Source organism: Schistocerca nitens, chromosome 2 (genome assembly GCF_023898315.1).
Source record: "Schistocerca nitens isolate TAMUIC-IGC-003100 chromosome 2, iqSchNite1.1, whole genome shotgun sequence".
NCBI lineage: Eukaryota > Metazoa > Arthropoda > Insecta > Orthoptera > Acrididae > Schistocerca > Schistocerca nitens.
The window spans coordinates 333,040,245-333,062,954 of NC_064615.1; positions in this window are offsets into that span (position 1 = coordinate 333,040,245).

Sequence of the window (22,710 nt, forward strand, 5' to 3'; positions counted from 1 at the left end):
CCATGATACGAGGGTTGTCCAGAAAGTAAGTTCCGATGGAACGAAAAGGAAACCACAGTGAAAACCAGAAACGTTTTATTTGCAACAATAAGGTACACGTTACACATGCTTCTCTATATAGTCGCCGCTCCAACCTCGAGTGTTGTGGTAGTGTTGTAGCAACTTTCCAATATCATCGTCATAGAAAACAGCCGCCTGTGTTTTCGGCCAGTTATCTGCACTGGTCTGCAGCTCGTTGTCTGTGGAAAAATTTTGTCTTCATAGCCAGCTGTTCTTGTGAGCAGAGATGAGACTCAGGGGGAGCCAATTACGGACTGTATTGTGGGTGATCAAACACTTCTCATCGGAAACGCTGCAGGAGCGTCTTCATTGCCCTGCAGTGTGCGGCCGAGGATTGGCATGAAGAAGGAACTGCTCGACAGTTGTGTTGTGTGGGCTGCATGACACAGGCGAAATCTCTAACCAGGCCCTCATACTTGGCGGGAGACGTTATTCCCTACGCATCTTTAAGTGCTCACTGTTCACTCAAAACTGAAAAGAGCGACGCGACACGTCGACGGGCATACTAGAGACACTGCCCAACACATCTGTGCAAAGCTTTACCAGATTTCCCCAGTATTTTCCATTTCGTGAACGATCGGAACTTACTTTCTGGACAGCCCTCGTATGTTGGATACTAGTATTGGAACGCAGTTGATGACCGAGCTGGTCCCACACGTGTTCTATCAGGGATAGATCTGGGGATCTTGCTGACCATGATAGTACGTCTCAACATCGCAGAGTTCTGAATAATGAGTGCCATGTTTAGACGAAAATTGTTCTGTTGAAATATGACACCATGATACTATTGCATTGGAAGTAACACATGAGGACCAGGATGTCTGTGACGTGCCGTTGTGCCATAAAGTCCCTCAGTCACTACCAACCGTGACCGGAAGTCAAGCCCCATGGCTACCATACCGCAACGCAATCTACATCTACATCTACATCCATACTCCGCAAGCCACCTGACGGTGTGTGGCGGAGGGTACCCTGAGTACCTCTATCGGTTCTCCCTTCTATTCCAGTCTCGTATTGTTCGTGGAAAGAGGGATTGTCGGTATGCTTCTGTATGGGCTCTAATCTCTCTGATTTTATCCTCATGGTCTCTTCGCGAGATATACGTAGGAGGGAGCAATATACTGCTTGACTCTTCGGTGAAGGTATGTTCTCGAAACTTTAACAAAAGCCCGTACCGAGCTACTGAGCGTCTCTCCTGCAGAGTCTTCCACTGGAGTTTATCTATCATCTCCGTAACGCTTTCGCGATTGCTAAATGATCCTGTAACGAAGCGCGCTGCTCTCCGTTGGATCTTTTCTATCTCTTCTATCAACCCGGTCTGGTACGGATCCCACACTGCTGAGCAGTATTCAGGCAGTGGGCGAACAAGCATACTGTAACCTACTTCCTTTGTTTTCGGATTGCATTTCCTTAGGATTCTTCCAAAGAATCTCAGTCTGGCATCTGCTTTACCGACGATCAACTTTATATGATCATTCCATTTTAAATCACTCCTAATGCGTACTCCCAGATAATTTATGGAATTAACTGCTTCCTGTTGCTGACCTGCTATACTGTAGCTAAATGATAAAGGATCTTTCTTTCTATGTATTCGCAGCACATTACACTTGTCTACATTGAGATTCAGTTGCCATTCCCTGCACCATGCGTCAATTCGTTGCAGTTCCTCCTGCACTTCAGTTCAATTTTCCATTGTTACAACCTCTTGATACACCCCAGCATCATCTGCAAAAAGCCTCAGTGAACTTCCGATGTCATCCACCAGGTCATTTATGTAAATTGTGAATAGCAACGGTCCTATGACACTCCCCTGTGGCACACCTGAAATCACTCTTACTTCGGAAGACTTCTCTCCATTGAGAATGACATGCTGCGTTCTGTTATTTAGGAACTCTTCAATCTAATCACACAATTGGTCTGATAGTCCATATGCTCTTACTTTTTTCATTAAACGACTGTGGGGAACTGTACCGAACGCCTTGCGGAAGTCAAGAAACACGGTATCTACCTATGAACCCGTGTCTATGGCCCTCTGAGTCCCGTGGACGAATAGCGCGAGCTGGGTTTCACACGACCGTCTTTTTCGAAACCCATGCTGATTCCTACAGAGTAGATTTCTAGTCTCCAGAAAAGTCATTATACTCGAGCATAATACGTGTTCCAAAATTCTACAACTGATCGACGTTAAAGATGTCGGTCTGTAGTTCTGCACATCTGTTCGACTTCCCTTCTTGAAAACGGGGATGACCTGTGCCCTTTTCCAATCCTTTGGAACGCTACGCTCTTCTAGAGACCTACGGTACACCGCTGCAAGAAGGGGGCAAGTTCCTTCGCGTTCTCTGTGTAAAATCGAACTGGTATCCCATCAGGTCCAGCGGCCTTTCCTCTTTTGAGCGATTTTAATTGTTTCTCTATCCCTCTGTCGTCTATTTCGATATCTACCATTTTGTCATCTGTGCGACAATCTAGAGAAGGAACTACAGTGCAGTCTTCCTCTGTGAAACAGCTTTGGAAAAAGACATTTAGTATTTCGGCGTTTAGTCTATCATCCTCTGTTTCAGTACCATTTTGGTCACAGAGTGTCTGGACATTTTATTTTAATCCACCTACCGCTTTGACATAAGACCAAAATTTTTTAGGATTTTCTGCCAAGTCAGTACATAGAACTTTACTTTCGAATTCATTGAACGCCTCTCGCTTAGCCCTCCTCACACTACATTTCGCTTCACGTAATTTTTGTTTGTCTGCAAGGCTTTGGCTATGTTTACGTTTACTGTGAAGTTGCCTTTGCAGCGTTCTGTTATCTAGGAACTCCTCAATCCAATCACACAATTGGTCTGATAGTCCATATGATCTTACTTTTTTCATTAAACGAGTAACACCATTAAATGAGTAACACCACTGCGCCTCTCCAAAACACTGGAAGAATTCGACATCACCCAAAGTCGCCGACATTCTCGAAGACAATGGTCATGAGGAGTAGCGCAGAACCACGATTCATCGCTGAACGCAATGCGATGCCATTCATAAGCGGACTGTTCAGCCTTGTACCGTAAGGAAGAAAGGAAGAGGATGGCCAGTATCCTCTTTCTACAACACAAATGCACACATGGATTAATGTGGTTGTTTATTTACTTGTACTGGAAGTATTTACTTAACTGTGTTGTGGTACACGCTCATCAGTAATAGTCCTCTAGCAGACAATGGTGGTAATCTTGCTGCAATCACAAATCTGGTCGCTACGTACTGTCGTAACCTGTAATGTGAACTGAGGCCGCTCTGTGACTGAACTGACAGACGCCAAACTGGAGTAGTGACTCAAGTGAGGCCCTCCGATCAGTGACGGCCTAAATACAGTTGTCGAGAGGGCGTTGGCGGCATGTTGCTTGCGGGTGTGTCTCTGGCCTCCCTCATGATAGACGCACTTGATCCAGCGCCTACTATCGATCTTCGAGCTACATCTTTGCCGATCATGTGCTGGCGACATCTTGCGCCAGCACACAGACCATGCTTCTCGGTTACAGCACCACTCCAACCGAAACCTTTCATATTGGGATGTTAATGGCAGCCTACTCTCAGGACAGTAATTCCCTAGTCTGGCTGTTGCTAGTCTCTGACCACTGATACAGGATAACACAGAATTTTTCAGGTAGTCCATAACTTGTTCTCGGATGGCAGGCACAGATCTGAAGGGCCTTACGATGTGCTTGGAGCACAACACGGCGATTCTACCTTATACTGACCAGATGTAGTCGACGGGAAAGGGTATGCCTGGCCTCAAGTTCACGTGTGGTCCAACATTGGGCCTCTGTCGCTTCCGAAAGCTCTCCAAATCTGTATACTGCATGAATGGACTATCTGGCCAAATGGAAACACATAAGGAGATGAATTTCAAACTCTATCAGGTGCTAATTACGCTGTTTCACACGAGTACGCGGCGTTTCCGTGACCTTTACTGCGATCACTCAAAAACTGCCGCTTTTCTCATCTCTTTTATGCATCACCAGGACTGATAACAACACTGATTCACCCTGCTGGACTTTCTGCCTGTCACAGAGTGGCAACTCTAATGATTTACGTACTATCCGATGGTGCAAAAGGATACGAAGTTACACTGAATCGACCACCATGTTTTCTGAGTGCTTCAGTTTTTTTTTGTCGGGTAGTATAACCCTGTTTTCACAAACTTTCCTTAAGAGTATTTTAAGGATTCCGTGAGAACGTTATCTGGAAACAAACAGGTCATTAGGAAACTTGCCAATATTACAAAACACAGTCCAAGTGAAAGACAACCTTCACAGAAGTCTGGTAAAATCAGATTGCTTTTTCATTGAGCAAGTGAGAATGAAAAGAGCGTAATATTAGAATATTATCAAGAAGGTCCTGCATATTTATCCTAAAAAAATTATCTGTTGGCTTCCAGGGAACCCACAGATATTCAGTTCTGCCTTTGGCTTCTGCTGGAAGTGGTATGGGGACTTTTGGATCAACAGTTATTCGTTTCTTCAATTGTGGCCTTGGTTAGTCTACTTGGACATATGAACTCACTACTAAGCATTATAAAATCCTTGTTATTACGTTCCACAGCTGTTGAGACTGGAGTTTGGTAGGCAGTTTCGGGACCGATAATATCGTAGCCATCCCATATTCATTGAAAGTTATTGGGATTTTTTATGTATTTATGGTATCAAGGGACACTGAGAAAATTATGTTGATACGAGGTATTGTAGTCTAGGAGTAGCGTCTTCGACTAGAAATCAGAACGTTCTGGGCCCCGGGTTAGAACTCAGCCACTGTTCAGAATTTCAATAAAATCATGACCAATGGCGGCTTAAGACTTTTCACATGACATTTACATTTTTACTTTTGGCATGAGACGCCACCCTCATTCTGCCAAAGGGCCTTTCAGAGAGGATGGAGGAAAGAACAGAGATTTAGGGCACTCTCTTGTCCTTGGTGTGGGAACTGCCCCTAAGAGAATGAAGAATCATCAATGATCAACGGAATGAGGCTGAGGATGCAGAAGGCAAAGGGAAACAATGCATTCATGACACGTAATATGTATCCACAGGACATGTGGTCTGTGGTTGAAAGAGTGTCATGACGATCTATCCATCAGTAAAAGATCTATCCATCTAAGATACCAGATTAGTCCCCCATTAGAACCTCTGGGAGGGGTTTGCCAAGGGGGAGGTGACCATGAGAAAAGGACTGCATAATAAAAGAAGTCGGAGTTTGTAATGCCAGAAGTTTGTATTTAATAGGAAAGCTAGAAAATGTGAAAGGGGAAATGCAAAGGCTCAGTCTAAATATAGTGGAGGTCAATGAACTGACGCAGAAGGAAGATAAAGATTTGTTGTCTGGCGAATATAGGGTAACATCAACAACAGCAGAAAAAGGTAGAACGGGAATATGATTCGATATAAACAGGAAAATAGGGTAGAGAGTGAGTTACTACGAGCATTCAGTGATACGGTTGTTCCTCGTCAGATTCGACAGCAAAACAAAGCTGACAACGATAGTTCAAGTTTATATGCTGACGTTGCAAGCAGAAGAAGAAGAGACGAAGTACACTAGAATTTGAATGACTAAATCAGTATCCAAAGGCAGATGAAAATCTAATAATCATGCAGGATTCGAAAGTGGGTGTAGAGGGAAGAATAAAAGAATGGATTAGGGGAGAATATGTGGTAGTCATTAGGAAAGGGAAAGGCGCAATAATATTGGGGTCCTGCAATAAATTTCAGCTAGCAATACCAAATACTCTGTTCAAGAATTACAAGAGTGTGCGTTATACTTGGAAAAACCCTCAGACACGGGAAGATTACAGCTGGATTGTATCATGCTCAGGTAGAAATTTCGAGATCAGATATTGGATTGCAAGAGGCAGCCAGGACTGGATACAGACTCAGATCACAATTTAGTAATGTGGAAGTAGGCTAGATACTGAAGTACGAGCACTAAGGAATGATGAGGCGTGTTTGAAATTCGCTAAGGAAGTGGATACTGCGGTAAGGAACACCAGAGCAAGCAGTTCAGTTGAAGAAGGGTGGACATCTCTAAGAAGGGCAATTACAGATATTAGACAAACACAGGAAGGTAACTGCGAATAAACCTTGGGCAACAGAAGAAACACTTCAAATAATCGACGAAAGAAGGAAGTACGAAAACGCACAGCGAAAGACAGGAATACAGCAACACGAATCACTTAGTACTGAAATGAATAGGAAGTGCAAGGAAGCCAAGGCTAAATGGCTGCAGGAAAACTGTGAAGAAATTGAAAAATAAGTGATCGTCGGTATGACTGTTTCAGCATATACAAATGTCAAAACAACCTTCGGTGAAATTAAAGGCAAGGGGTAACATTAAGAAAGCCGTCGATAATTCCGCAGTTAAACACAGAGGAGAGAGCGGGCAGGTGGAAAGCGTACACTGAAGGCGTATGTGAGGCGGGTGACTTCTCCGACGACGTGATACGGGAAAAAGTGGGAGTCGATATGGAAGACATACGGATTCCCGTATTAGAGTAAAAATTTAAAACACTGTTGGGAGACTTGAGACCAACTAAGACAGAAGGGATAGATAAAATTCTGTCGGAATTCCTAAAATCGTTTGCGAAAGTGGCATCCAAATGACTAATCAAGCTGCTGTGTGGAACATATGAGACTGGCGACGTACCATCAGATGTTCCGAAAAATATCCACAAAATTTCGAAGATAGCAAGCGCTAGTTAGTGCTAGAACTATTGCTCAAGCTGTTTAACAGCTCATGCATCCAAACTACCAACAAGAATAATTCACAGAAGAATGGAAAAGAAAATTGCGAGTCGGTTAGCTGACGATCAGTTTGGCTTTAGGCAGGGTAAAGACGACAGAGAAGCGCTTGTGATGTTGCGTTTGATAACGGAAGCAAGACTGAAGAAAACTCGGGACACAGTTATAGGAGTTTTCGATCTAGAGAAGCGTTCGACAATGTAAAGTGCGGCAAGATCAAAATTCTGAGAAAAATAGGAGTAGGCTGTAGGAAGAGGAGTAATATACAGTTTGTGCAAGAACTAAGATTTGGTGACCAAGAATGAAGTGCTCGGATTGATAAGGGTGTAAGACAGGCATGCAGACTTTCGACCCCTCTGTTCAAACCATGCACACAAGAAGCAAAGACGGAAAAAAAGAAAAGTTCAAGGGTGGGATTTGCAGTTCAGATTGAAAGGATATCAATGTTAACATTCACTATTGACATTGCTATCCTCAGTGAAAGCGAAGAAGAATTACAGGATCTGTTGAATGAAATGAACATTCTAATGAGTACACAATATGGAGTGAGAGTAAACCGGAAAAAGACTAATGTAGTGGGGGGCAACGGAACTGAGAGTAGCGAGAAACTTAACATCAAAATTGGTTATCATGAAACAGATGAAGTTCAGGAATTCTTCTATCTTGGAAACAAAGTGGCCAACGACGGACGAAGGAAAGGGGAGAGGAAAAGCAGACTAGCACAGAAAAAAAGCGTCGTGGCCAGGAGAACTCTACTGCCATCATAAGTAGGCTTTAATTTGAGGAACAAATTTATGAGGAAGTACGTCTGGAGCAAATAATTGTACGAATGGTTCAAATGGCTCTGAGCACTATGGGACTTAACATCTATGGTCATCAGTCCCCTAGAACTTAGAACTACTTAAACCTAACTAACCTAAGGACAGCACACAACACCCAGCCATCACGAGACAGAGAAAATCCCTGACCCCGCCGGGAATCGAACCCGGGAACCCGGGCGTGGGAAGCGAGAACGCTACCGCACGACCACGAGATGCGGGAAAATAATTGTACGATAGTGAATCATGGACAGTGGGAGAACCCAAACAGAGGAGAATGGAAACGTTTGAGATCTGCTGCTACAGAAGAATGTTGAAAATTAGGTGGATTGATAAGACAAGAAAAGAGGAGGTTCTCAGCAGAATCGGCGGAGAAAGAAACATATGGAAAATACTAACAAGAAGAAGGGACAGGATGACATAACATGTATTAATGCATCAGGGTACCTCCATGGTACTAGAAGGTTATGTATACAGCAAACACTGTAGAGGAAAACAAGGAGTGGAATACGTGCGGCTGAGCGGTTCTAGGCGCTTCAGTCCGGAAACGCGCTGCTGCTACGGTCGCAGGTTCGAATCCTGCCTCGGGCATGGATGTGTGTCACGTCCTTAGGTTGGTTAGGTTTAAGTAGTTCTAAGTCTAGGGGACTGATGACCTCATATGTTAAGTCCCATAGTGCTCAGAGCCATTTGAACCATTTTTGAAATAACTGAGAGCTTTGGGTGCAATTGCTACTCTGAGATGAAATAGCTGGCGTAGGAGATAAATTCGTGGCCGACCGCTCCCCTCCCCCCTCCACCCCATCTAAAAAAAAAAAGAGTGGTCTTCATCGGCCACAGTTGTTATGGTCTTCAGTTCACAGGTTGGTTTGATGTAGCTCTCCATTCCGGTTTACTCCGTACTGTTGCTCTGCCCTGTACAAGCCTCTTTATCTCTTCATAGCTTCTGGAACCTACCTCCATTTGAACCTGTCAATTGTATTCGTACCTTGCTCTGCCTCTACAATTTTTAAACCACACTCCGTCCTCCATTATCAGAACGATTACTTAATATCTCAGGATGTGTCCAGTCACCCGATTCCTTCATTTAGTCAACTTGTGCCGTAACTTCCTTTCCCTTGCAGTTCGATTCAGTACCTCCTCATTTGTTACCACCGAGCGAGGTAGCGCACAGGACTCACTTTCTAGACGATTACGGTTCAGATCAGCGACCGACCATCCAGATGCAGGTTTTGCGTATTTTCCCTAAATCGCTAACAGGCAAATTCCGGGTCGCTTCGTTTGAAAGGACATCCTTGAACCATCCCAAACTTGTGCTTCCTTCTGTAAAGATCTAGTTGTCGACGGGAGGTTAGATCCTAATCTTCATTTCCCCCTTCCTTCCTTTTCTCATTAGTTACTCGATTTCCCGTCTAATCTTTAGCATTCATCTGACGCACCACATTTCAAATGCTTCTGTTTTATTTTTGTCGTAACTACTTATCTTGCCCGTTTCACTTCTGTACACGATTTCATGCCAGACAAATACCTTCAGGAAAGACTTCCTAACACGATCAGGTATGTTAGATGTTAGCAAATTCCCCTTTTAGCGAAATGTTTCTCCTGCTACAGCCAGTCTACGTTTCATATTGTCTATGCTTTGGCCGTCAGTTATTCTGCTGTCCGAATAGCAAAACCCATCTACTATTTTAATGTCTCATATTCTAATCAAATTCCTTCAACATCTCCAGATTTACTTCGACTACATTCCATTACGCTTGCTGTACATTTCTTGATGTTAGTATTACTACCACTTTTCAAGACACTACTCTTCCAAACCCTCTACTGTATCTAATAGGATTACGACGTCAGTGGCAAACTTCAAAGTCAAATCGTAAAGGGGTGTATGTAAATAGGAAATATCATTCAGTTTGAATAAGAACAGGTGTTAAAAGCGGATTTATCGGTACAAAATTATCTCTATCTACGGGGACTGGGTGTTTGTGTTGTCCTCATCATTTCATCATCATCATTATCATTCGTGACAGTGGCTATATTGGATTGTGTAGAAACTGGACTGTGAAAACATTGGGGTTTATACGGGCGCTGGTGACCGCGCAGCTGAGCGCCCCACAAACCAAACATCATGGTCATCATCAGGTATTAGACACCGTCATAATCTCTTGTAACGCCTGCTGTAATGCCTGGTGGTTGATACACAGTGAATTAAGTAATAATTTTTATTGATCTGAAGATGGCACGTTAATGAACTGAAACTAGTAATGAGTGAAGGAGTTTTAGCGATCTTGACCTAGGATTATTACCCAAATATTTCAGCATAACATACCGCCTGGCTTCCAATTAACGTAATACAATAGTAATTCAATCCTTAAATCTACAATAAGGGTGGAGTAGAATTTTTTCAGTATCTCCATTTAATACTAAAAAGTTAACGTATTTGGTGTAAAAAGATTAAATGGAAATACGAAATGTAACGTAACCAATCGATTTAATGAAAGTGGTCCAGTCACAATTTGAATTACTAAGCATAATCCTAGTAATAATCCAGAATGCTTCCCTTTCGTGACCTTCGACTCTTATAACTGCAGTTTCGTTTCTGTGTAATTTGTAAATAACCTTTCTCTCCCTATATACTTTTTCTTTGCTACCTTCACAATTTCTCGGGACATCTTAGTTAACATTGTCAAAACCTTTCTCTCTATCTACATATTCTAAGGTAGGTTTAACCCTCTTTGACTTACTTTCTAAGATAAGCTTTCACTTCTGCCTCCCACGCCTATACATTTCGGCTAAACTCAAATGATCCTCCCGAGATCAGCTGCTACCAGTTTCTCCATTGTCCTGTAAACAATTCGTGTCAGTATTTTGGCAGACATGACTTATTAAACAGATAGTACGAATATTCACATCAGTCCAAAGAGAGATGGTCAATTACTGCTGTGTTTCGACGTACAAGGGGAGATAGTGACTGTATGATAACTGTCGGCAGATACGTATACTGCAGTCATGTTTCAGCTGTGTTGGCAGAATTATCGCCGGAGGGCAAGTGATCCCTGTTGCCCACTTCCCACTTACAGACAGCCCCCCCGCCCCTGCCCCCGAAGAAGAATGCGCTTAGCTACCTGTAATCAGTAATTTAACTCATGACAAAAGTCGATTGAGGACTGTGAGGAAACAGCGCTGCTGAAATGTCCACACAGTGACTGTAGATTCAACATCTCAATGCACCTACTGCCGGTTCCAATATGCCTCAGCTTTCCTTGTCATATGTTGGAGAATACAGTGCCCTTTTTTGGACTCTAACAAAACTGCCCCTGAAACAGAAGGATAGTCGACCGTCCGCCAAGTCACCCTCAGTCATACGCAAATGGATGTGGTTTGGATGGTCATGGGGTGAGCACACTGCACTCCTGGTCGTTATCGACGTTTCGACTTTGGAGCTGCAATCCCTCAATCAGGTACAGAAAGGAAATTTCTCTAAAGCGTAAGAGGAAGGAAGTTGGTGTCTGAGCGATCAGCAGCAATGTCCTCTCCAGGCAAGTCGAGAGGGAAAAGAGGGGATTAACCATTCACTCTGCCGCAATCCTCGTGTTGAGGGCAACAGAACAGGAGGCATATAGAAACCATGTGGACCTGTCGAATATCATGGAGCTACCGTCCTGACCTAGAAGAAGGGGACAGTGGGGATTTGGAAAAATCTTGCAGTACCATAAATGAGGGCGGCAGAATGGTCGGTGTAGACACCGAATATATTGCTTCCCCCTACTTATATCTGCCGAGGAGATCACGAATGTAAAATCAGAGGGATTCGAGCGCGCAAGGAGTCTTTCCATCTGTCGTTCTTCCCGCGAATCATACGCGACTGGAACAGGAAAGGAAGGTAACGACAGTGGCACGTAAAGTGCCCTCCGCCCCACACCGCTGGGTGGCTTGTGGAGTATAAATGTAGATGTAGATGTAGGATGGTTGCTAGAACCTCGTGCTCCCGCATAACATTTGTGTCACCTTGCTGGCACCTTCCCTAGGATGCGAAGACGCTGCGATTCCGTCTGCTGTGACCGCTCCTGCAGCAGTTCCTTGCTCTCTTGACGGAGCCCGCCCGCCACAACTGGCGTGGAGGAGCGTCGCTTCGTCCGTAGCACCAGTTGCAGCGGGGCCGCACTCGAGACTCCAGTGAAACGGAGCGCTGGCCTTGGACGGCTCTGGACTCCAGGCTGGCCGGCTATAAATAACGGCGCCTGTGGCCGGAGCGGGGGCGGTGGGGGCGGCGGGGGCGGGGACGGCCACAATCAATTAGGGCTGCACGGCACGCCGACACGTGGCGCTCCGGCCGCGTCCAGCGGCGCCCAGGGGGAGAGACACCGGCCGTCTCGTCTGGTCGCAGGTTCGAATCCTGTCTCGGGCATGGGTGTGTGTGATGTCCTTAGGTTAGTTAGGTTTAAGTAGTTCTAGGAGACTGATGATCTCAGATGTTAAGTCCCACAGTGCTCAGAGCCATTTGAACTATCTCGTCTGGCTTTCTACACCGTCAGCCATCAGTCACCAGTCATTGGGATAAGTCGCAAGCTACCAATATTTTGGAATATCCACCATCATGAGAACTGGTACAACCTTAAGAAGAGTTCGCCGGCCGCAGTGGTCTCGCGGTTCTAGGCGGTCAGTCCGGAACCACGCGACTGCTACGGTCGCAGGTTCGAATCCTGCCTCGGGCATGGATGTGTGTGATGTCCTTAGGTTAGTTAGGTTTAAGTAGTTCTAAGTTCTAGGGGACTGATGACCACAGATGTTAAGTCCCATAGTGCTCAGAGCCATTTTTGAAGAGTTCAAAAATGTTGAATTTGGGCATTTCGGACCTCTCGAACGAACTATTAATAAGAAAAAGTTTATCTCCATTGGTATTGATATGTCAATAACAAGTGGTAACGTAATGTAAGTTTCATTGGAAGACATAATTATGCACTTAGCATGTGTTATATGTCCATATTGAATAACTTGGTTCTTGCCAGTAGTACTGATTTAGGTTTTATCCAAAAACAAATATTATTAGTATTTCAATTTGCATCACATAAATCTCGATTCTTCCTTTAGATTTAAACACAATTACTGAATGCACTTTGCTATTTAAAGATTCGATTGTAATTTTATGTAAAGCTAGTATATTTCATTTTTTAAGTATTTAAAAAAAATATAGTATGCAATTGACTATAACAAAGAGGGACCTAGTTACTATTAATGTCACATATCGAGGTTAACAGCTGGAAGTGAAACCAGCATGTTCAGTTTAACTGTTTCTTATCTGTAATGGCAACGAGGTTCCGTGTGCGATTTTATTTACTTGGACATAATTTGCACGTAAATTCGTGTTTTACAAACTGAGGTACGAGTATTAGTGATGTGATTTTACTTTGTATTTTAATGTCCCATTGTCATTATGTTCCTTTACTAATGTAGCGCTGAATTTAGACCGATTCTGCCCTTCCTCCTAACCCTGATCTCACGGTCATGGAGTACTCGTTTTCTGATGGAAACAAATCCCGTGTGTTATTGGCAGCAGAAAGAATAAAACAGGCAGCTAACTACTTATTTACCATGAGAGGGGTGTTAAGTATACTGTATTAGACATAATAAGAAACACATTGTCGCCAAGAGAGACTTGTCCGGAGTATCTTTACAGATATACAGTTATCTTAGTGAGTGTTTCACTAATTACACCAGATACGTTATAAAGGACATCAAATGATAAGTAGAGACGAATGTCCCGGCGGGGTCAGGGATTTTCTCTGCCTCGTGATGACTGGGTGTTGTGTGGTGTCCTTAGGTTAGTTAGGTTTAAGTAGTTCTAAGTTATAGGGGACTGATGACCATAGATGTTAAGTCCCATAGTGCTCAGAACCATTTTTTAGAAACGAAAGTACGAGCGATGCGCTTCATACTTCGTAAAATTTATAAATGATTTGTCAAATAGGTTACGCAGAACTATCATACTCATCCTTGGCGTTTCCTATATCTACAGAAAAGCATCGTCATTGAGGGATAGCGAGAAAATGCAGGAACATTTCGACAAAATTTTCGGTCGCGATAAGGAATGTCAGCCATGTTCTAATTATATGGATAGATCACAGATTGTGGTGACAAAAGTGATGGGATAGCGATAGACACTTATAAAGATGGCGGCAGTATCGCGCACACGAGGTATGAAAGGGCAGTGCACTGGCAGAACTGTCACCTGTACTCAGATGGTTCACATGAGAAGGTTTCCGATGTGGTTACGACCACGCGACCAGAAATTAACAGACTTTGAATAACTATGGTAGTTGGAGCTAGACGTATGGAACATTCCATTTCCGAAATCGTTAGCGAATTCAGTATCCCGAAATCCACAACGTCAATAGCACCAGATTTCAAGCATTGCCTCTCACGACGGACAACGCAGTGACCGATGGCCTTCACTTAACGACCGCGATCAGGGGCGTTAGCGTAGAGTGGTCAGTGCTAGCAGTTAAGCAACACTGCGTGATATAATATATAGTGGGATGTACGACTAAAATATCCGTTAGGACAGTGCGGCGAAATATGGCGTTAATGGGCTATGGCAGCAGACGATCGATGCGATTGCCATTGCTGACAGCACATCTTCGCCTGCAGCGCCTCTCCCGGGCCCGCGACCATATCGGTTGGAACCTAGGTGTCTTGGAAACCGTCTGAACACAACGATGGTGTTTTTCTGGATGACATTGTGCCATGTCACAGGGCTCGCTATTGGTCTGAAGAACATTCTGGAAAATTCGAGTGAATGATTTGGCCACCCACTTCGCCGGACGCGAATCCCATCCAACATTTATGGAACATAATCGAGAGATCAGTTCGTTCAAAAAAAAAAAAATCCTGCGCCGGCAATACTTTCGCGGTTGCGGGCGGCTCTAGAGGCAGCATGGCTCAATACTTCTGCAAGGGACACCTCTACTGGGAGGATATGTCACCTCTACTGGGAGGATATGTCAGCTTAGGTTCAACGGTTCAGAAGTCACAACAACTGTGTTCGCTCACCTTCCTGTTACGTTGCAGGGACATGTCAACTGTTCCGAAATTTCTGCAAGTGAAGAGGACGTACCGCTCGTCACAAGCTCATCGAATTTACAGCCGTATGGAATCAGCAATGTTACGAGAGACAATTTATAAGACGCGGCGAGCACTGGCGGAAACCAACAGTAAGCTATTTCAACTTCATATTCTCATTAGTAATACCATGCAGTATGACGATTGGAATAAGATTGAGAACCGTACATTTAGAACCATGGAAGTAGGCGCAGAAATATTGTGAGGTGCCGGGGCTAGCAGTGTATTTAACACTAAATTCTTCTAGAATCTACATATGTAAATGATGCTCTAAGCCCCACCTATTCTAACTCCGACTTTTGCTGTTGCACATGGATTAAAAAAAATACGCTAACTGACTGTAATCAACCCTGCCAGTGGAGTAGAAAAGAGTTTGGCACCTGCAATAATTTAATTTGATAAATAAGTTAAATAAACGAAGGTTTCATTAACGTAGTGAGAAATGATAGGGTTGCTCTACCGATTAACAGAATGAAAGTTCTGTCCAAAATAACAATATGATTTATTAAGACTAAACACAAAATAATACACAAAAACACATGAAACATTTACAATACATCAAACTGGCTCAAATTGGATACTCAAACAAACGCTGTGAAGGTGAAGTTGTCCCTAAACTAGATTGTGCGGATTATGACGAAGTGGTATGTGGAGCCAATTCCTTGCCACTCAAATCTTAAGAGAGACACACAGCTAACCCAACATTAATTGCTGCTACATTAGTGAGAACTCAGACGATGAACACCCAAGACAGAGCAAAGTTAGAGAAAGACGAACAGGCGCGCTCTGCTTAGCTCTGATTATCACCTAGGAAAATTCCTATCTGCCGGTGCTGCGGACATACATTACCAAACTTTCTTCTTAACTGCAAGAACACGATCTGGCGTACCGGAGGCGATGGCTGGCTGCTTCGACGTCCCGTCGTGGTGATGATAATGTCGCGAGTATAGCCCGAAACTAATTATCCTGGTCTGGTTGTTCCAGACTAAACACTTCCTAGCAATACAAATGCGCCTCTGAGGGAGATGAAGAAGGCTCGCCACACAATCACTGACGGTACAGTGATTGATTTTATCAAGCGAAGTCACACTGTAACTCCGATACAGTCAACTTTAGCCAAAACTGCTCAAGACAGACAACATAGGCCGCTTGTACGCAGAATGCTCAATTGCCAACTGTATTCAGAAAGTTACGTTGAAGTCGAAACTTCAGCAACTTCGTCAAACAGTTACAATTAAATAAAAGTATATTAGACAGCCAACGGAAGGCCGGCTGTCCAGAGTGGCGAGGGCTCAGTCTTGTAACCTACTCCGACCGAAAGGCGAGAGCCGACTGCTCACAAGAGCACCCGTACAAACCGAACACAGAACATTCCCGCCCCCACGACAGTGGCCGTGGTTAACCGTTCCAATCAGCAACTCGAAAACCGGCGGAAAATTCCACTCTATTGCCGGAGCACACCATTCCACCAATGGAGATTCTTGGCGCCAATTTCTGCGCCGATTTTGCTACGTCACGGAGCTATCACCTGAGCAAGCCAATCACGGTTATTATACAGCAGAAAACGTGGGAATTTGCGCACCAAGGCTGCTTGGGAACACGAGTCATTCCCACGCCTCGCTGGTAGCCCGCCAGAAAGTGTTTTCGCTAAGTTTCTGCGAAGTAACGGAACCTCTAGCCCAGCCGCTACTTCAGGCCCCTCCGGGCGTGTCTTTTGACAATGTCGGCGTCTGGAAAGCATTCACTCGACTCCCTCACACCCGTCGGCTTACCCTTTCAAAATCAGCAGAGCCCGCCTGTCACTGGACCACCTGGGTGACGAGAGACACTGCGCGGGAAGTCCGCGTGTGAAGGAATAGCAACTTTTCACCGCATGCAATTAGAGAGGAAAATCGTAAGATAGAAATATGAGAGGGGGCTCATGCCACCTCTCATAGCCCCTACGCCATTTTAGATTGTAATTGGTGAGCGGTTGGCTCACTTAGGAGTAAGGTAGTGAGTCAATCGCCCAAGAACAATCTTACAAACTGACTCCACATGCCGCACTCTATAAAAAAATCACTGCCACTGAAAAATGTAGCTCATAGAGGGAGGATTATTTATGATGTAGCCAACTTTACCTTCTTAATATGGAACTCTAACACTCACATCACACATTCATACCTAGGGAGCCCCTTCCAAACACCGATTCACACAGATATTCACTCTCTAATATGGCCCGGGCATGTGAGCCAAATATGGAGCAATTTATTCTTTACAATCAGAGTTGGAGTGCTCCGCAATTAAATGCCCAAGATTTTACAACAATTTGAATCATTAAACTAACCTGAACTCACTCACACATGATACTATTTAAGTTAACAATCTCTTTGTGAGCTTTCAGAATCTAAATACAACCTCCGATTCATTCTGTCTCCCTGCAGCAAGAATAACCTTTACAAAATGTTCCCTGAACTGATGGTCCATTCACAGTGACAGTGGTGGTATCTGCTTCAGTTTATGGGGACTTCAGGCACACTGTTTGCATACACACAACAATAAATACAAAATACAAACAAAAAACATGGTGTGGAGAACAATACAGAAATTTGTAATTTGTGCGCCCTACTCTATCACTTACATAAGAATTACAGTGTAAAACATAAATACATACCAGGTATAACATACATTACAAAAACAACACTGGCGAAAGAAATTTAAGAAAAAAAACAAGGTTCATGGGGCATCAAGTTGTGCTTGCACATTGCACAATGTTCACGACTGTGCTGAGAATGAGGCACTAAATCACATTGTTAGAAATATTCGAAGCACTTCACAAATTCCACGGTACTGACATCACATAGGGCTAAACGTCGGGTGTTGTTGCTACGTTGTTGCAACAGCAATAGGGTGTGCTGGAGCATCTGCAGTACTCTGTTGAGATTGCAGCAAGACCCACGCATATGATCACGGCAGTACGGTAGGAAGACACAGTGATAGGCTCTCCTCACGTCGATTAATTGTCTCTGAGGTCTACTTGTTGCGATACATCACTAGTCTAGGTCTCTTCTCTCGCTGGACAGTACTTTACGTTTCCCAACATTGCAGTTCGACGAGGGATGATGGCATGTGGAGTGACTCCACAAGTGAGTGAGGTCATCCATACAGGATCGAACTAGGAGCGACGATTGCTACAATTGCTCTCTAATAGAGAGGAGAAGTTAGAAATGAGACCATTCATTTGTTAGAGTGTGTGGCATGATACTGCTTTCTGTATGCAGATCGGCCAATGCTAGTGAGTTGTAAAAACCCAAACAGGTGAGTATATAGCGTCCCTTTCTGTCCTGAGGCACATGAGGCGCAGGTTCTGACACGATATGTGATCTTCTTCGTGTACTCACGACAACGTGGTCTGCCGCAGGGAATCCCTCCAAACGGCTGCCGCGTCTGGAGAGCTAGCAGGCTGTTGCGTGTGGGTCGTGTGTCAGTGTCAACGGCCAGCCTCACTTTCGCTTGTGGCCCGGCGAGGATCCCGCCTAATCCCTCAGGTATATGGCCCGGTGACTGTCAGCTTGCAGGACCTGACGCTCCCCTTCTTGCAGGTAGCCGAAGACCTCTTGTTTTTGCTCTGGCTGGCCTCTGCATTGCCACGACACCCGTCATCTGCACAGTTCTGACAAAAATCTTATGCCTAACTTTTTCCCATGACCTTCTATGTTATAATAAATTTACATAATGACACATTGATGGTCTGTCATTTCAGACACTCTTATTTTACTTTTATTGTTATTAATCTATGGCTATCATTATAACAAAATCGTGGTGTATGTAATCTAGACATGGAAATAATTTATCTTGATATTTGTGTTGAGACCGGTCTCACTACTGTACATGGTGTGTGACGCTGTACTGGATGAACAGCTAAATGTGCGGGCCCGCACTTATATTACTATTACTTATATAGAGCGACAGTAGACATGCTCAAGAGTTAACTACCAACTGCCAACGATCTACATTCTATGTCTTTTGAATAAATTAGGTGATTATGCAGGTGGAAGTTTTACTGAGTTACAAAGAACATGCAAATATTCTACATTCGCTCGCCCGTCGTCCCTCCACTTGGGGTCTGTGGTTTGGTGACCTGAAACATAGCATCCCAACAGGCGCGCGCCAAACACTTGTGGTAGAAAACCCCCACAATATTAATCTAGTTATTGTTAAATCCTACAGTTTAACTTACTTTTTTTTTACGTTATACAATACTCTTACATAATTCCTGTTACACTGAGATGTCTCGCTGCTCGCCACTATTGACGACGACAGTGATGTGCGCCGTACGACATGGCCTCCGAGTTCTGACTACGCCTCACTGAAACTCCAGAGACTGGGTTAGCCATGGCTATACAAGACAATAAATTGATAGTTGATTTTAATTTTGTATGTGATGCAGTTTTAGCAATGAAAGCGCACCTTTCCAGGGGCAATCTAATATGACCAAGCCAAGACTGGTTCCTGTTGAGGCTTCAGTCGCCCACCACACGCCAGCTACACAGTATGTCACGAATATCCAAGTATAAGTCCCTGGTTATTCATCTGTGACAGTCGCAAGCAGCATGCTAAATCCCCAACCAGCACATTGGCATGGTAGGCTTTATGCCCGCATTTCCACCGTCTAGGGCACCATTGGAGTCAAACGCTCACAGGTTCACCCCGACTTGCAAGACAACGATGCTGGCGCATCACTGTAAAAACTATACTGCACATGTTCATCCTCGAAATCACGCAATATACCACAATCTTGCAGTGCACTGACGCGTGCCTGCAAGCATTGGTATGAACGTCTCACGAACTGGTTGTGGCCGCTATGGAGCGTATCACGACTTCTCAGAACGCTTCTAAGAGCACGTTATTGTATGCGCCCGTTTGTGCGACATCTCCTCACTCATCATTATCCCTCAACATGGACACCAGACAGGAAAGGACAAAAACATTGCTCATGAAAAGGTAGTGTCTCCTACTCCATCGACATTGGAAGTCGCGAACATAAACAAAAAGAGGATAGCGGCAGTAAATTCTTATGCAAGACAACGCAGCGTGTTAATACTTTAGCAATCTTAATCTATTAATGCAACGATTATTGTTCCCCGAAGAAAGGTTCGTATATTTGCCTATTCTACTATGCACACCACTTACACTACTACTATTCCACGAACTTCTTTATGTGAGAGACGTGGTGGAGTCCTATGGACTTCTTTCCTTTCAGCGTCTCCAATTCATAAGCATTGTGGTGAGCTGCTCTCCTTATACGGTATGGGCAGTTGTAAACAGAATAGAATTTTTGGCATTTCATTTTTTGTTTGTTAGAGAGTCGGAAAGACTTCACGAGCACCCTTTGTCCAATTTGGAAGTGTCGTAGACGAGCTCCACTGTCGGCACGTCTTTTCCTGACCTCTGCTGCAGCCCGTATCCTCTTGAGAGCCAAATCCACTATGGCTCGGTGCTGCTTTCGCGCCCTTGGTGGGCAGTTTACCACTTCGGTTATCAAGTCCTTAGGAATCCGGTTTTTCAGTACTGTAATGGGTGCCAATTTTGTTATCCCATGGGGTGCCTCACTGATCACCTCCTGGAAGTCTTTAAGGAAAACGTCCCATGTCGTGTGCTGTTTATTACAGTACAACCGGCACAAGTTTCCGAGTTCCTTAATAACCCGTTCTGCAGCATTCGAGCACGGATGGTGTGAAGACATAAAAATGGGATCAATTTTACATCGACGCAACGTCTCATTCCATGTTTTTGACTTAAACTGTGGCCCGTTATCAGAAATAATTCTACTCACATGACCAACCTGTGGTAGGAAATCCCGGATTAGGGCTCGTGATACAGTTCGTCCTGTCGCCCTCTTCAGTGCCGTAAAGGTAACGTATTTGGACGTTAGTTCAACAAACACTAATACGTAAGTATATCCTCTTCTTGTTCTTGGCAAAGGTCCCATCAAATCTGTTGCTGCTAATTGTCTTAATTTGGTCGGTACGATTGGGTATAATGGTGCCTGCATGCTCACAGTGGTGTGCTTAGCCTTTTGGCAGTTTTTACACACCGACAGTACCCTCCGAATTCGACGCTCCATGTTTCGAAAGTAACACATGGTCCTTAGCTTGAGATTGCACTTGCGTGGTCCGAAGTGTCCATAACTGAGGTGAGTATGCCATATAATCTTGTTTATTAGGTGTTCAGGGATGCATACCCCCCATTCAGTGTCATTGGCATAATTTCGGTGGAAAATTATGCCTTTCCGCAAGAGGTAGAACTGCCTGACGGTGGCGTGTCTTCTGTCTATCCATTTCTGTTTCAATAACACTAGGGCAGGGTGCTTGTCTTGTTCCTTCTTGATGTCCTGCATACTACAGGTAATAAAGTTTTCAAAGGCTACTTTCTGCATATAGAAAATGCAGTAGTGATTTTCCTCCAGATCTTCTTCCATGTTGTGCTCAAATCCGATCGGTGACCGTGATAAGGCGTCTGCAATAATGTTCTGACTGCCGGGGATATATTCTATCGAAAAATTGTATTGCTGCAGATATGATGCCCACCTAATGAGCCGCCTGTGATTAAGCTTTGCAGTCATCAGGAACTCGAGTGCCTTGTGGTCAGTGTAGACCCTCGTCTTGCGACCAAACAGAAGGTATTTGAATTTTTCAAACGCCCATACAATGGCCAGCGCCTCTAACTCGGTTACTGAGTAATTCCTCTCACTCTTGGCTAGTACTCTGCTACCAAACGCAATTGTCTTCCACCCCCTGTTTCCTTCATGTACATAGTCTTGGAACACCATGACACCCAGACCTGAGTATGAACTGTCCGTGACTATGCAAAGCTCTTCCGCTAAATTAGGGTGTGAGAGGATGGGTGCTTGTAATAATGCGAATTTTAATGCTTTCCATTCGGATTCGGCCGCCTCATCCCATTCCCAAGGAATCTTCTTTCCTGTAAGTTGATGCAACCTAGGACTGCTCTGAGTTTTGACATGTATAAAGCGTTTATAAAAATTTATGATTCCCAAGAACCCCCTTAACTGCTTCTTTGTCGTAGGAATGGGAAACTTTTCAATCGCCTCGATCTTTTCGGGATTTGGGGCAATGCCCTCACCCGTGATGATATGTCCTATAAATTTGACAGAGGACGTCCCAAAATTCGATTTTTCGATATTGATAGTCACTCCGTATTCCCTGAATGTCGCAAGGAGTTCACCGAGGACCGCATTGTGCTCTCCCCAAGATTTCTCCGCGATCAGCAAATCGTCCACATAGCTGGTGACATGACGTTTCAAATTATCGCTTAGTATGCTGTCCAGCCCCCGAATGAATGCGGCAGACGAAATGTTTAAACCAAATGGCAGACGACGAAACCGGTAACATCTTCCAAACGCTAAAAAGGCTGTATACTGTCTGCAATTTGGATGGAGCTCGATCTGCCAGAAACTCGATTTTAGATCAACTGATGAGAAGATTGATATTCCATGGAAGTTTTGTAAGAGCTCCTCTAATCGTTCCGGTCTGTCTGTTTCGGATTCTATTATGGTATTAATCTGTCGCGAGTCCAAGACTAAACGAATACTACCATCTGCCTTCTCGACTACTCTTAACGGGTTATTATAGGCTGAAGCCGTAGGTTCTATTATTCCTTCACTCAGCATTCGCGTAATTTCGGCTGCTACTTTCTGTCGATATGCCAAGGGGATTGGGTAGGATGGCACACGAAACTGGTTGTGCGGACATACACGGAATTCATATTGGAAGTTCTTTATTGATCCTGTCTTGGGAATGAAAACCTCCGCATGTTCTACTAGTAATTTATGAAGTTCTTTGCGGTGGTCGCACCTTATATTCTTTATTGCTTCCACTTTTTCTCCTATTTTCTCCTTTACTACGACTTCATTCTCATCCGTGTCCTCTCCCCTACCCGCA